At 40.4% G+C, this 13,916-nt stretch overlaps 1 protein-coding gene across 1 annotated transcript in view; it reads right to left on the bottom strand.

Annotated features, from left to right (window-relative positions):
- PTGER3 (prostaglandin E receptor 3) overlaps positions 1–13,916 on the bottom strand; it is a 78,672-nt gene that overhangs the window by 6,294 nt on the left and 58,462 nt on the right. The window lies entirely within an intron of this gene.

The following is a 13,916-nucleotide window of genomic DNA, read 5'->3' on the forward strand; positions in this document are numbered from 1 at the left end:
GTGAACAGTTAGCAGCAAAACAAGCAGAAGCTGGAGACGGGTATAGAACTGGTGTATGGGATCCGACAGGTTCTGCGTAGGGATCCAGTCATGTGGGATAGACTCCAAGCAAATATTTGGCAAGTTAAGTTTAGCTGGTAGTGGAGGACACTGCCCATGTGTGTAGATTGGGGAGCTCTGTTCAGCGGGGTGTCCTGTTAAAAATAATCTTCTTCACTCCTGCTGCTGATGCCTGGACTCCCTTTAGCTAGGGATAAAACTTCTTAACCTATATTGAGAAGCAATACTTAAAAGGGAATTACTTTGGGTGGAAGGGAAAAAAGGTAGAAATATTTATGTCAGGCAATGCCAAACTCTTTTACGTTTAATCCATTTAATGCTTTACCCCTTTAAGACACTGAATTTCATCCACATCAAAGCATGAGTCTTTCCTGAGAGTGTAGGATGTACAGGCGCTAATGGGCCTCTCTTAGACATCTTAGCTCTTACCACCATGAAGATACTGTCCAGCTCAAAATAAGTCCTCTTCCTCTTGCTTTAGCTAAGCTTATAGCTTTGTGTGTTCTTCCCAAATTACCAAATATGTATAATACCCAAGCTGCTAGCAAAGCTGGTCCTCTCTCTGGATATGAGAACCCCAAAATTTTCAGTTAAAGCAGCTTTATTTACTCAGCCTTATTACAGGATATTTTTTAAGATTCCTGTTAAGATAGAAAAGACTCTGTGTGTGTGTGTGTGTGTGTGTGTGTGTGTGTGTGTGTGTGTGATCTTCACTTTGAATTTGACTCTTGGACCAAATTATTTTCCTGTGGCAATTGCAATAAAAAGATAGATGTATAAGTGGTCACTCCAGTCACCTGAACACAACCCAGTTGTTGGGTCTGCTGCCATGGCTTGTGGGTGGACCCTGGTTGTTAGTGGTTTGGCTGAGCATGCCCTATGCCTGTGTTCCTGGAGCCACCCTGCCTCTGTCTGGTGAACCCTGCATTAGTCTGTCTGTGAGGTTCCTTCCAGAATGACCCAGATGCACCACAGAGTGAAGACTACTCTTCAGCATGTTGCTAAAGTTCCCTCTGTTTACTTTGCATCATCTCACTAATTTCTCCCCATCCACTGTTTGATCCTGAACAGCTGAGGTGTATGGTCTGATCTATTGTCTTCAGAATTTCAGTGTCAGACCTGTAATATATTATAAAGGCTAGCTGAATTCCTGAGGAACACAGAGAAAACTATTTGATGATTACTTACCTTCCATCACTTCTAACTACCTGTGTCCTTGTTATAGATCACCCTGCCCCTATACCTAACCCTCCCTCTTCCAACTTACTGTTCACTGGCTCTATTCAACTGCCTTCAAAAGTCATAGGCTTCCCTTATCTTGGGAAATAAACAAACACCTGTTCTTGACTGCTTGTCCCTTCCCCTTTCTGTAAGTGTGGTCCAATCTCTCGCTCCCTTTACCACTAGCTTCTCTACATGATATATCCACTACTCTTATTTCCTCTCCCTTCAACTCCCTCCTAAAAGACAGCCCCAAATTATAAAGTTCTTTCCCTTTGTCAGGCTCTGTTCTAAACATTTGACAAGTGTTCATTCTTTGAAGTTTGCACTACTATTGTCTCTCCACTTGACAGATGAGGAAACTGAGGAAAAGAAAGGTAAAATAACTTGTCCAGGGTCACCCACAGGTAAGTGGCAGAGCTTGGATTCAAATGCAGACAGTCTGGTTCCAGAATACATGCTAACTACATTCTACACTTCCTCTATAATTGGATTTCATCCCAATGACAGTAAAACTAGTCTCTTGGAAACTTTGGAACTTACTATCATCTCTGGTATTGTAGTACTTGAGCTAGATACACCTATGCTGCATACTAAGATCTAAGATTTACAAGATTGTCCTCTTTTTATACAAGTATAATGAAACTTCATTAATTTGGAATGAACAAATCATTCTGATGAGGGCTAAACTAAATGTTGTATTTTCATGATGTATAAAAAGGGGTTAATTGGGGACTTTCCTGGTGGTGCAGTAGTTAAGAATCTGCCTGCCAATGCAGGGGACACGGGTTCAAGCCCTGGTCCGGGAAGATCTCACATGCTGCAGAGCAACTAAGCCCGTGAACCACAACTACTGAGCCTATGTGCCACAACTACCAAAGCCCGTGCGCCTAGAGCCCGTGCTCCGCAACAAGAGAAGCCCACGCACTGCAACAGAGTAGCCCCCGCTCACCTCAACTAGAGAAAGGCTGCACTCAGTGACGAAGACCCAACACAGCCAAAAATAAATAAATAAAATAAGTAATTTTTTAAGGGGTTAATCGATCAAAGAAATAAGTAAAGCATGTAAGTCAGTAGGGGCAGAATTTGACCTACTCCAGGAGAAAAAATATAATTTTAGAATATTGAAGTGCAAATATGTGACAAAGTTATTTTTTATAACTAAAAAATAGAGCTAGCTAGCTTGCAGCAAAGTCTTGTCTGGAATTCAGCCTCCTTATTTCTGTTCCATCATAAGGCCCCATAATCAATCTATAGATTTGATTAACTTGTAAACACCCCCAGTAGATAACAGTTATTCAGCAAACACTTGTTTCATAAAAAAAGAAAGAGGTGGATAACTGAGCAGTGTGAAAAACTAAAATGTGACCTGGCCAATTATACTAGTCAGTGAACCCCACAAGGACAGAGATTTTTATCTGTTTTTGTTCACTGATTCACCCCCAGTGACTAGACCAGAGCCTGCCACAATGCAGCTTAATTACTGTTTAATGTTTAAATGAATGATTTCTATGTGTTTTTACATAGAGTGCCTGCAAGTGGGTGGATATTGTTTCCATTTTATAGATGAAAATAAATAAATAAATAAAAGCTCAACAAAGTTAAGTAACTTGCTCAGGTCTAGACCTAGATCCAGGACTAGAAACTAGGCCTTTTGCTCCTAGTTCATTACTTAACAGTAAAAATATTGCTTTCTGATTTTTAAAAAATCAGTTCATTATTCTGTATAAGGGATAAAGATAGATATGGAAGCTTCAGCAACATTCTAAGGAAATGCGTACCGCTGGTGCATTATCTACTGTCATTATGCACTTGCTGGTCTCGGAATGAGGCATCGCTTCTACTCTGGGTCCTCCTATTCCACACTATCAAGAAGAAGAAACAGGGCTTCCCTGGTGGTGCATTGATTGAAAGTCCGCCTGCCGATGCAGGGGACACGGGTTCGTGCCCCGGTCCGGGAAGATCCCACGTGCCGCAGAGTGGCTGGGCCCATGAGCCATGGCCGCTGAGCCTGCGCGTCCGGAGCCTGTGCTCCGCAACGGGAGGGGCCGCAGCAGTGAGAGGACTGCGTACCGCAAAAAAAATAAATAAATAAAAATTAAAAAAAAAAGAAGAAGAAGAAACAGTTTTGCTTCTTACTCTTCAAAGCTTTCCTTCCCTTCATCTTTCTCTTCTCAGAGAAATGAAAGAGGTAGGTGCAGCGCCTTTTTTCTAACGATGGTCCTCATGCTCTCACTGAGACTGAGCAGCTAAGGCTACATAAAGGCTCTAATGTCTGACAATCTCCTCCTCAGTAGAACTTCATCTTCAGGTTTTTACAGGCTTACAGTCCAAAAATATTACACGGAAACTCGGCTATGTGACCTCCAATGCTTCTGTTTTAACCTAGTCTTTTAAAGGCATTCTGCCTTTTTCTCCTTCTAAAACATTAAAATGTGTTCTAAAGAGAATAGACCTTAAATGTAATTCACGGTGGTTTCCTCACAATAGTACAGATCGTAGAAACCCTAAGAATTCAGAGAAATGGAAATAAAAGTGGTTTTTGTTTTGGGGAGGTGAGGTTTCATCAAGAGGTATAAGGTGCGAAAAGAATTGGTAGGGAGGAGGGGGAAAGCTTGAACAAAGAGATGCTTGAATGTACAAGAGTCAGAAAAGCACAAGTGGGCTTCCCTGGTGGCGCAGTGGTTAAGAATCCGCCTGCCAATGCAGGGGACACGGGCTCGAGCCCTGGTCCGGGAAGATCCCACATGCCGCGGAGCAACTAAGACCGTGCGCCACAACTACTGCGCCTGCGCTCTAGAGCCCTCTTGCCACCACTACTGAAGCCCGCGCGCCTAGAGCCCATGCTCTGCAACAAGAGAAGCCACCGCAGTGAGAAGCCTGCGCACCGCAATGAAGAGTAGCCCCCGCTCGCCACAACTAGAGAAAGCCCGCATGCAGCAACGAAGACCCAATGCAGCCAAAGTTAAATAAATAAGTAAATTTTAAAAAAAAGAAAGAAAGAAAGAAAGAAAGAAAGAAAGAAAGAAAGAAAGAAAGAAAGAAAGAAAGAAAGAAAGAAAGAAAGAAAGAAAGAAAAGCACAAGTTCAGCTGGCAGTAATGGGCACTTCACTTTGGGACTAAGATTGGGTAAAGCTGGGCAGCAGCTGAGGAGGCAGAACGGCTTCCCACCTCAGAGAAGTCTAAGACTTTGACACAATTTGGGGGATTACAGACTGATAACTGGTAGCCAGAAACCTCATGCAGGAAGGAAGGCTAAATGTTAAAAATCCCATTCTGTATTACTGAGCCATAAAAAGGAACGAAATTGGCTCATTTGTAGAGACGTGGATGGATCTAGAGACTGTCATACAGAGTGAAATAAGTCAGAAAGAGAAAAACAAATATTGTACATTAACGCATATACGTGGAACCTAGAAAAATGGTACAGATGAACTGGTTTACAGGGCAGAAATTGAGACACAGATGTAGAGAACAAACGTATGGACACCAAGGGGGGAAAATGGCCGGGGGGAAAGTGGCCGGGCGGTATGGTGGTGGTGTGATGAATTGGGAGATTGGGATTGACATATATACACTAATATGTATAAAATGGATAACTAATAAGAACCTGCTGTATAAAAAAATAAAGTGAAATTCAAAAAAAAAAAAAATCCCATTCTGGGAGGAGCTTCCCAGACTCTACAGGGAGCAATGGTTGGTCTAGCCTCTGGCTCCCAGGGAATATTATCCACCCCTCTGCCACACCTGCTACAGTGCCTGCAACATCTGCTCTCACATCTGGCTTCTCAGGAGACTCCGAGAAGCTGGAATATCAACACTGAGGTTATACCTCACCCCCGAAATTTTCTTTATTTCATGCTACAAAGTAACGGGGTGGGGGGGGACGTTTTCCCTTCAGAAATCTGGCTTACATTATATAAATGAAATACGAGAGTTTCTCAGTACCCTGAAATCTAGCCAGCCTTTTGTGGGTAATATCCAGAGGCGGGGAAATTTTGACGGAATACTACTTCTCTGTAAGAAGAATATAATAGTTTCTTCCACAGCTTTGATAAAATCTTTGGATACTATACTTTCCAAGAGCCAATTTAGTCATTTTTCCACTGCTAAGAAAATTTAAATCTCTTTTCCAACTAGATTTTTTTTCATTAGGAGGGCACTTATAATGCATTTTACTTGAATATTTATTTCAAAATTCCAATTCCAACTTATCACCAAATCCAAGTGATTCTTTTTGTTTGTTTGTTTGTTTGTTTTAATGTATCTGGGAAATCCTTTCTTCCCTAACCATTCTGCATCTTTCTTAGTTCCTCCTGTATTACGCACAGTGTCATTGCAACCTTCTTTAGTCCCTTAAGTGATTTCTCTGCCTCTAGTCTCTGCTATAACCCAGCCCTCATAAAATCCCACATTCAGCCTATGGCATCGAAAAAAAATGGATTCTAAAACATACCTGATTAGAATCCTGGTTCCAATAGTTATTAGCTGTGTGACCTTGAGGAAGTTAGTTGAATTTGCAGGGCATCAGTTTCCTCCTCAGTTAAATGGGAACAGAAGTAGTTCTACCCCATAATATTATCAGTAGGATTAAAAGAGAGAATGTATAGGAAGTGCTTAAAATAGAAATTGACACACAGTAAGCTCTCAGGAAGTATTAGCTACTTCAGCTACATTGGACATGTCATTCGTTGTACCACCTGCACCTACAGACCCTTATAAGGAAAGTTCCTCTGCTCACAGCCCCACTGAAGGGGCATCCACATCCACAGGCTACCATATTTTGTACAAGGATTCTGCATATCCCAGGAAAACCCAGTTGGACAAGGTATATAAACCTAAGACATAGCCTTGCCAGTCAAGGAACAATGAGCTGACAAGGCAAATATTTCCTCTCTTGAGAATCTGAATTTGGAAATGTTGAAAAAATAAGGAAGTTAGCAGCAGGACCAGTGTCATGAGGAAGCAGATATTGTAAGTAAAGAAAAATTATAAAGTTAAGAAATTATATTGACAGTGGAGAGAAAGACTTGGCAGTTGGTAATGGAAACACGATCAAACATGTAGAAAATAGCTAGGTCCAATGATGGCGGAGGATTAGCAAGGAACTCATTTATTCCAACAGTTGATTCTCTGGATCCTGATCTACCCTCCAACTCCACCCTACATACTCCAGGACATGATATTCCATTATAATAAACCTCCCCTTACTTGAGCTAACCTGAGTGGTACTCCATTTCTCACATCGCAAAGAGACTAAATAACAACATTGGCCATTGCAGACACCTTAGCTGATGAGTTGGTAATCGGATCCCTACTTTAGCAATTCTTACTGCCCGTCAATCAACTCACTGCCCTCCAATTCACCCTGTACACTGTCCCTACAATTCTCCTCATCCTGAATGGGCTCCCAGTCTTTTATTTATTTATTTATTTATTTATTTATTTATTTATTTATTTTTGGCTGCTTTGGGTTTTATTTTTTAACATCTTTATTGGAGTATAATTGTTTTACAATGGTGTGCCAGTTTCTGCTTTATAACAAAGTGAATCAGCTATACATATACATATATCCCCATATCTCCTCCCTCTTGCGTCTCCCTCCCACCCTCCCTATCCGACCCCTCCAGGTGGTCACAAAGCGCTGAGCTGATCTCCCTGTGCTATGCAGCTGCTTCCCACTAGCTATCTATTTTACATTTAGTAGTGTATATATGTCCATGCCACTCTCTCACTTTGCCCCAGCTTACTGTTCCCCCTCCCTGTGTCCTCAAGTCCATTCCCTATGTCTGTGTCTTTATTCCTGTCCTGCCCTTAGGTCCTTCAGAATCTTTTTTTTTTTTTTTTTTTTTTTTTTAGATTCCATATATATGTGTTAGCATATGGTATTTGTTTTTCTCTTTCTGACTTACCTCACTCTGTATGACAGTTTCTAGGTCCATCCACCTACTGCAAATAACTCAATTCCGTTTCTTTTTATGGCTGAGTAATAGTCCATTGTATTTATGTTGGGCTCTCATTCTTTTGGGGAATATGCACAGCCTACTTTTCTTTCAAGAGCTAGGTCAAATTCCATTTTCTCCATGCATACCTGGGTACCATAGCAGACAGAACTGGATCCAGTCTTGCAGAACCTGAAGAATATACAACTTTCTTTAATGAAATGAATATAAAACCAGACCTTGGAAAAGGCCTGTGAAATGAGGGGCTTTGAGGCCTGAGCTTCATTAGCTTAACCATACATCTGCCTCTGGTACCAACTCAGGAGGAACTTTTCCTCAGTGAGATTATTCTACCAGGTACATTTACAGCAATTTGTATAATCACACGGAGCTGCTAGATAAATTATTACAGTCTTACACCTGGCCTCCCACTTTGGGAACATCATTTGTGAGTGGGCTGCAGCATTCTTCCTTCCACTTGGCTAGAATTGGGGTTATTCAGACATAGCCAAAGTCACTTAAAAGTATCAGTATCTCCTGATTGTAAGTTCCATGGAAGCAGGGTTCACATCTATTTTGTTTCTGCATCGTGCCCACATATCACAGTGCCTGGAACAAAGGATGAACTCAATAAATATTTGCTGAGTGAATGAATGAATGCATGATCTTTCCATTAAGATTCTAGTCCTTTAAAAGCAGGGCCTGTACTATAAATAGTCTCTAGCTAACTCCAAAGAGCCCAGCATGATGTATGACACAGAGTGACACTAGTCAGTATTTGCTGGCTGACTTATGATGCACTATGTATGTATAAGGGAGATTTTTTTCTTTAAGCTTGGTGATAACCATGCACACCTGGTCAAATTCACAACCTGCCTTATCTTGTATGCACTCCCCAGGTCTATAAAGGTAAACCATGCAAAAGGAAGAACAATTGATTGGCATCAACAAGATAGTAGACTAGAGACTAACCCTTTCCTACACCATCCTTGCTGCTCTCTGATTCATTGAATTTGGTTGGTTTGTTCCACATCTGGAGTTTTCTGGTTCTCAGAACCAGGAGGATGTAGCCCTATACCCAGACATGGACTTTAATCTGAGCCTGGTTCCTGAAAAATCCTGGCCTGCAGGGATTTATTGTCATGGAGAACTTGAGCTGGACAGGGGCCTATTAATGCCCATAGTTGTTGCTTTGAACGATGAAAACTTGTTGTTACTGGGTATACAGTACTGTATGGCTTAGCTATTGTAGCTATCTGTTATGTTGCTAATTCATTTATATAATAACATTATTTAGATTGATCAAAATAACAAAATTATTTTAAGTATTCAAAATTACTGAGAAAATAAAGGTAACCTAGGAACTCACAACCTACTCTCCAATTGAAAGGAAGGGAAAATATTTTTTAAACTTATTTTTTCAAAGATAGGAAAAAATGAAGTAGTGTAGTTCAGAAAAATAGGGGAAGTATTTTGATGAAACAACAACAATATTCTTTGAAGCTTTAAATACCTCCTAATTATTTTTTGGATCAGTAAAAGTATTGTTTCCCATTTCCTCCCCGCAGCCATGGAAGCCGTTCCATCATCATAGCCCCAGGCAAATGGGACCAATTTAAGAAGGAAGAAATGTCATGGAGGCAGTCAAAAGCCTTTCTAGTGCTAGGAGGTGGGGATGATATAGGAAGAGAAGCAGGAGAGATGTCTTTACTTCTCCACCACAACTGCCTCAGCATCAAACCCCACAAGTGGGAGGGTGACAAAAGAATAGAAACCTCAAGTAGAAAGAAGGGATGGTTACAAGTCTTTGAGGACACAGTCTCAGAGTGTGCCCTGGCACACATGTATGGATACTTCTGGGGAGGGGAATAGCAGAAAGAGGCCATGATGATTGTCTTGGTGCCCCCAGCCCTCGCATGATAGAGAAGGTACCCCAGAGTCTCCCTGGGATTCATGGAAAAGAGAAGAAAGCTAAATGCCAGAGGAGCTGCCATGGAGCTGCTATGTTTAGGACCAGAGTGACACCCTGGCAGAGATAGCAGTTCCTATGGGTTGGACAGCCCAAAGCAGTTTCCAGAGGAAGGAAGTGGCAGAGCCTTGAGGGTCTGCTATGCCAGTGAGATAGCAATGGGGCCGAGTCAGCAAAGTAGGACCACAGGGCTCAAGTGTGCTGAGGAAACAGTTCACAGGCTTCAGCAGCCCTGAATTAATGGGGGATGCTAGCAGCTACCCAGCAACCAGGAAGACCAAAATCAACTCTAGGGAGGGTAGGGAGGACCCAGCGGACAGAACCAGGTCCTCTGTGTGGACAAGCTGCCTCTCTTTATCTGCCCCCATTGCCATGAAGGAATATAAGTTTCTTCACACAGATGCCAACTTGGCTAAGGAAAGGAGCTGGGAGAAACCATGAAGAATACATCCCTCAAAGAGACTGAGTTAATGCAAACTGAGAAAACAGATGGACAACATACCTTCAACTGTAAGTTTAAGAACCTACCCTCTACTGTCCCACCTCCCAGCCTCTGACCCAGCCAGCAGAGAACATAGTCTTGTAAGGAAGTTTTGTTCTGTACAGAAGATTTTTAAAGACATTTAAAAAATAACTAAGTTTAGACTGTACAATTATCACCCTAGACTTTAGCAAAAGTAGAGACTCCAAAAGTCAAACAAATGCAAATAACACTAAATAAATACAGTGACCACCTTTTAAATCTGTGACTATGGGCCTTTGTTTTCCAGTTTAAGGCATTATAAGGGAGATCAAGAAGGAAGCTGAAACAGTGCCCAGATGACTAATAAAAGAAGCCCATCCTAATTCTAAACAAGTCAGGAGTATACAACTAAAGACAAATTAAATCTAATAATATTTGCAAGTGTTGTTCTGTTGTATAACTTGTAATGAGACAGTCAATGGAAGGTCTCATTGCAATTTTACATCCAGTTTTTAAAAGGTAAATCACAGGACATATGGCTCAAATAAAAAGAAAATAATCAAATGCATTCTTATCGTATATTACCAAATTGATAGCTGGGAAAGATTAAATAAGATTAAAAACTATCATAAATATGGTAATTGCACTGGGTAATGGATTTTGTGAAAAATTAATCCTGATCCTCCAGTTCAGAGCTGTTTTGCTTGATCTCTACGCACTTGGGCATTCCGGAGGATTTTCTAGTCCCTGAAGCTACAGGTGTGGTCACTGTCTGAGGTAAAACACTTGCATTCTTATGAAGTTACCTGATCACCTGCAGTCCCTTCTGTGCATAGGGACCACCACAACCATCCAATACAATCAAATTAAATCAGCACCAGAATAACACTGTCATGAGGCTAATGATTGGATACTAGCAGATGCTATCAAGGGTCTTTTAGCCAACAGGCGAGTAAATTCCATAGAGTAGTGAAGGTTAATTCAATTCAGCACTCACTGATTGTGTATTGTCTACGCGTAAGACACCATGCGAGGCATTGAAGGAAAATCTTGACTCATCAATAAAAATGTTATAAGCTGTATATAATTAAATAGTATTCATTATGTGCTGTAAGTCATACATATTTAATGGTTATGATAAGTCTAAATTCTCGACACATTCCCATTTCTCTAAGTGATGACAGCAAAGAAAAATGGCTAAAGTCTCATTAGTCACAATTTGGTCAATTGGAATCTGGATCTTATATAAAAGTAGTTTCAAAGCCAGTTGCTTATCTTTAAATACAAAATAATATAGCAAATTATTTAGTATTCAGCTTCTTTTGTTCTTACTAATATAATAATAATATAGTATAATATATAGTAGAATAATATAATAACTATGATCCTCGGGCAGAAACTTGATAGATTCTTCTACATAAAATAACCAACACACATAAAAGACATTTAGAAAGTCATGTAATACGAGAAAGAAAGACATCCTGCCATTTGTGACAACACAGATGGACCCCGATGACATTGTGCTAAATGAGATGTCGGACAGAGAAAGGTATGGTATGATATCACTCATATGTGAAATCTAAAATAGGCAAACTCATAGAAACAGAGAGTAAAGTGGTGGTTTACCAGGGGATGGTGGTCATGGGGATGGGAGAGATGTTTAAAAGTACAAACTTGCAACAGGTAGTCACAGGCTCTAGACATCTAATACACAGTATAGTGTACTAGACAACACTATTGTATTATAATCATCAAACTTGCTAGGAGACTAGAACTTAGTTATTACAACCATTAAAAAAATGATAATTATGTAGTGTGATGGAGGTGCTAATTATTGCTACAATGGCGCTCATATCATGATATATAAATGGATCAAATTAACATGTACACCTTAAATTTATGCTTTGTTATATGTCAAATATGTTTCAATAAATATAAAATTTAAAAATAATTTAGGGCTTCCCTGGTGGCACAGTGGTTGAGAGCCTGTCTACCGATGCAGGGGACACGGGTTCGTGCCCCAGTCCGGGAAGACCCCACATGCCGTGGAGCAGCTGGGCCTGTGAGCCATGGCTGCTGAGCCTGAGCGTCCGGAGCCTGTGCTCCACAACGAGAGAGGCCACGACAGTGAGAGGCCCATGTACCACAAAAATAATAATAATAATAATAATAATTTAAAAGGTACATAAAAATAAGGAACCGTTCTTTGACTGTGACAGAGATTGCCAGTTGTTTTCTTTATAATAGAATCCTGATTATTAGCTGAGAAACAATTTAAATACTGCATTTCCATCTTTGTCCCAGTTAGGTGTGGCCATGTGACTAAACTCTGGCCAATTATATGAAAGCAGGAAGGAGGACTCAGATTAGTGGCTAGAGCTCAAGCAACCATACTGCGCTATGAGTCAGTATACTAAGAATGACAGCTAAAAATAACATCAATCTCTGATGATGAGGAAGTGGCCAGATCATCCCTGGATGGACTATATACAGAGTTTATATAAGTAGGAGAGAAATATCCTTCTATGTTTTTTTTAGTTATTGTTATTTTAGAATTTTGGTTTTTTTTTTGCAGCCCATCGAAACCTAACATGCATAACATAAAGCCATCGCATTAGCCAGTGTAAATTCTAGGCAACTGTCAAGAGAAAACCTGAAGTGGTGCAGAGAGAAGGCATACTAATAAAAGGAGATTAATAGTGTTTTCATCATGTCTAGCCTAAAATGAATCCATTATCTAAAATGTGCAATCCTCAAGGCTTCAGGAGTTGACATGAGGAGACTGATTTTTTGGCCCTAACAGGATGTACCCAGCAGTTCAATGATGACTTCAAATAATTTGCAGGTAATTTTCCCAAAATGTGTACAGTATTTCTGCATTTTCAAAGAGGAAAGGTGGCATAGCATCATAAGACTGCATAGTTCAGATCTTCTCCTTCCCTGTACTGTGTTTACAACACTGATGGTGACACTGGAAGGAGCTCAGAAACTGAAATCATAAGAGCTGGGCTTGAATCCTAACTCACTCTAAACCTGGACAAGCTTATTTAAATTTTATAAATCTCCACTTCTTTATCTATGTTATAGGGATAATGATAACGTTGGCCCCACTTTCCCCATAGGGAAGTCGGGATAATCAAATGAAATCGATATATGTCAAAGTGTTATCAGTGTTACTAAAATCATTTTGGTATTTACTTAAGTTTCACTGGGAGAGGCACTTTCTTTTCAACTTTCTAGGATAATTAACTTTAGAAAGTGACTCTTTTCCCACATTAACTTCCTTTCTCTAACTGTCTCATTTCCATGATTCTGTATAAAAAAATTTGTTTTTATGATGTTTGAGTTTTTAAGGGCTACATGTATGCAAGAATTTAAGCTAAAAGGATGTTATTGGGAATGGGTGTTCGGCTAACTTAACAACTGCTTCTTTTGAAACCAGCATATAAGAAGCACTTGGACAGACATTGAAAATAAAAATAAATTTATTAACTAATTACAGAAGACTGTGTAGTTAAAATATATCATTTACTGATTGAAATCTAAGTGTTCTGTGCAGCAAATTCCCTTTAACCAGGAATTCAGCATCGAGGCGTTTCACATAACAGAACATTTCACAGCATTGAGCACTTATCAATGGTCATAAAAATGACTCTGGGGATTTCCCTGGTGGTGCAGTGGTTGAGAGTCCGCCTGCCGATGCAGGGGACATGGGTTCGTGCCCCGGTCCGGGAAGATCCCACATGCTGCGGAGCGGCTGGGCCCGTGAGCCATGGCCGTTGAGCCTGCACGTCCGGAGCCTGTGCTCCACAATGGGAGAGGCCACGACAGTGAGAGGCCCGCGTACCACACACACAAAAAAAGACTCTGGACCTACAAAATATTGAAGCATTTTCTTAACTATCAAAGAATCAATGTATTTAACTAGCTGAAGTATACCACACCACTATCTTATTTATATAGCAGGAAGGTTCAGAGCAATAAAAAGACTAGGTTATCTGAGATCTACATGAGATCTACATGGAGCAAAATAACAAAGGTTATAATTCCATTTTACAGGTAGTAAAAGTGAGATTGAACTTCTTGCCCAAAAGAAAGTAGCTTGTTTGAATTTGATTGTCAAGACCTGCCTTTTGGATTGTGATTCACTTCATAGGCTCCCTTCCAATTCAAACTAGATGATTAGCCATGTGATTAGCAGTGAAAGTCACCTAACTTCAACTCTACCTCTCTCTCTCTCTTTGCTTTCTTTCTCTCTCT

The sequence above is a fragment of the Mesoplodon mirus genome (genome assembly GCF_964341445.2).
Source record: "Mesoplodon mirus genome assembly, chromosome: 3".
NCBI lineage: Eukaryota > Metazoa > Chordata > Mammalia > Artiodactyla > Ziphiidae > Mesoplodon > Mesoplodon mirus.